The sequence below is a fragment of the Silene latifolia genome, chromosome X (assembly GCF_048544455.1).
Source record: "Silene latifolia isolate original U9 population chromosome X, ASM4854445v1, whole genome shotgun sequence".
Classification (NCBI taxonomy): domain Eukaryota; kingdom Viridiplantae; phylum Streptophyta; class Magnoliopsida; order Caryophyllales; family Caryophyllaceae; genus Silene; species Silene latifolia.
In genome coordinates, this window is record NC_133537.1 from 258,681,475 (window position 1) to 258,684,289 (window position 2,815).

The 2,815-nt window shown below is 38.4% G+C and overlaps 1 non-coding gene across 1 annotated transcript; it reads left to right on the forward strand.

Annotated features, from left to right (window-relative positions):
* Positions 1–314: 314 nt before the first annotated feature.
* On the forward strand, positions 315–421 carry LOC141624730 (small nucleolar RNA R71). Its single transcript, XR_012534536.1, has one exon. It is a non-coding gene; the product is annotated as a small nucleolar RNA R71 (small nucleolar RNA).
* Positions 422–2,815: the final 2,394 nt, after the last annotated feature.

Sequence of the window (2,815 nt, forward strand, 5' to 3'; positions counted from 1 at the left end):
CGATGATTTGGCTCGTTGAAGACACAACATTGAGTTGTTGAAGGGAATCTTTAGCATCCCTTTCCGCCAATTGTTGTTGGAGCAAAGCAATTTGAGCTAGCAAAACGGAGTTGTTGGAGGATTCTTCTTTACCTTTGGATGGCACAACTCGGGAATTGACATATTGGGCATCATGGACCGCCATAGATTCGATCGTGGCATGAGCAAGATCGGTGTCAATTTGATCAAACCGCCCATTGTTGGCGGAATCAAGAATCCTTCGGGACTCGGCACAACATCCATTGTAGAATGTTATTGCTAGAAACCAATCATCTAGCCCATGATGTGGGCATTGCCTTTGAAGCTCTTTGTACCTCTCCCAAGCCTCATATAAGCTCTCAAGAGCTTGTTGACGGAATCCGGTGATTTGGCTCCTCAAAGTTTGAGTTTTCTCCGGTGGAAAAAACTTTTGGTAAAAAGCAAGAGCCAATGTCTCCCAATTGGTGATTCCCAAGGTGGTGCGATCAAGGCTATTGATCCAAAGCTTGGCCTTGTCCTTCAAAGAGAAAGGCAAAAGTATTTCCCTTATTTGGGCTTGAGTGAAGCCCGTTTGTCGGATCATGGAGCAATAGTCACAAAAGTTTTGCACATGCAAATTGGGATCCTCCAAAGGACTTCCCCCAAATTGCTTCCTCTCCACAAGGCTAATGAAAGCCAGCTTGATCTCGAATTCCGGCGCGGTGATTTGAGTGGTTGTGATTCCGGCCGGAAGCATGGCCGCGGTGGGCTTTGAGTGATCGGAAAGTTTTACCATCTTTTTGGTAGTAGATGGTGGTGGTGGTGGAGTTGATGAACAAGAAACCTCCTCCTCTTCAAGAACCTCTAGATCGTCTAAGTAAGACTTTCTAGCACTTTCAACTTGTATGGGAGAAGTGGCTTCTTTCACTTCCTTCCAAAATCGCCGTCTTCTCCTAAATGTTTTCTCGGGCTCGGAATCCGGTGAAAGCAGTTCTCCACTACGAGATGACCTGGGCATAAGTCAACAATTTCTAGGAAAATGATAAGTAACAGTCTCAAGGAACAAGTGTTCCTCAAGGCAAAATAAAACAAGATAAAAATCGACAATTCAATTGGCAATAAAACCGTCTCCCCGGCAACGACGCCAAAATTTGATAGGCTTATCGCGTACCTATGCAAAGATAATAACCCTAGACAACAAGTTAATGTAGCAATAGGGGTCGAACACAAGGAAACGGGAATTGCTTCGTGAATTGCTTCGTGAATTGCTATGGGTAGATTTTTATCAAGGTCGATTACGATTTGGGTTGGTTTGATTGTTTGGTGGTTAATAACAATAATGATGTAAATTATATAATAACATAAAGTCTAAGGGGTTCGGGTCACACATGCAAAAGTAAACATATGATTATGATAAATTCAGTACTAATAACTTGCTTAGGCTTAAAGATACCCACCTTGCGGCATTAGCATCAACCATAGACCGGGTCCTAGAGAAACTCTCGTCCATGACTAGGTCGTCCTACTATACATGCTTAGTCTAATTCAATTCCGTGCCTCTTGACTTATAGAATGAATGAACAAACTTAATCATTTGAATAAGGCCTTAAACAACGATTAAACGTGACGATGAAAACATGTGATAGAAGCAATATGAACAATATTATTATTAACTTATTTTATCATGTTTATATATTAAATTTATGCAAGGCTCCCCTAACCCTTAGACTAGGAGATTTAGCTACTCATGTTAAAATGTGAATTGGAAACTATATTATAAGAAATATTAAACATGATTATAAGATTTATATTAATTAGATGATATAACATGAGAAAAGAACAATGCTAATGTAAAATGGAATACTTGATTATAAACTATGTGGTAACTAAAATAGAAATGTAAAATTGCAATCTAGAAATAGAAATACCTTAATAATAGAGAACTTGTATGGAAGAACAAATAAAAACCAAATGCTTGAAATAACTTAGAACCAAATGTTTGAAGAACTACAAGCTTAACTAAATTGTAAACTAAAATGAGTAAACTATATGAGAGAAATATAATGCTTAAGACTATGAAGAACTAAAATGAGACGTAAAAATTGGATGCCTAAGACCTTGGAACACCTCTCCTATTTATAGGAGAGGAAGAAGAAACGTAAACATTCAAGATGACTGCGGCCCCGATCGGGGTCGTGTGTTTCCGGTTGATTTCTCTTAATTCCTCACTTAATTTCTTGAGGAATCCTAAGTGCGTGATTAATGACCCTTAATGCACTCGGGTAAATGCTCCATCTATGATCTTTAGAGTTCCCAAAAAGCATCCTAAGCATGTTGGAATCTTATGCTTTCCACCTTGACTTGGATTTGAACATTGGGCTTTGACTTTGATTGTTGTCATCATTTGCATTATACATAATAATCCATCAATTTCTCCATGCAAAACCCAATCCAATGCTCCATGCTTAGTCCAACATTTGGTCTTGTTTAGCTTAGTGAACTTAGTGTATAAAATGATAGGAAAAAGCCTCTAAATGCTTAGATTCCTACAAAAACATGTTAAGACAAGCAAATACATTAGAACAACAAATATTAGCTTATGACACTATGATAAGTGCTAATTAACAAATAAAATGAAGCTAATATAGGGGATGAAAGTATATAAAATATGCACTTATCACTCGCGTCAGTCTCAAGCGAACTCCATATCTCAAGAAGTACAATCGGCTATTATGAACTCTCGCTGGGAAAATAATTGAGGTGTGTCAAAACACCGTCGAAGAAAACCTGCTCGCTGTTGGAAGCGAAGTCTTGATAA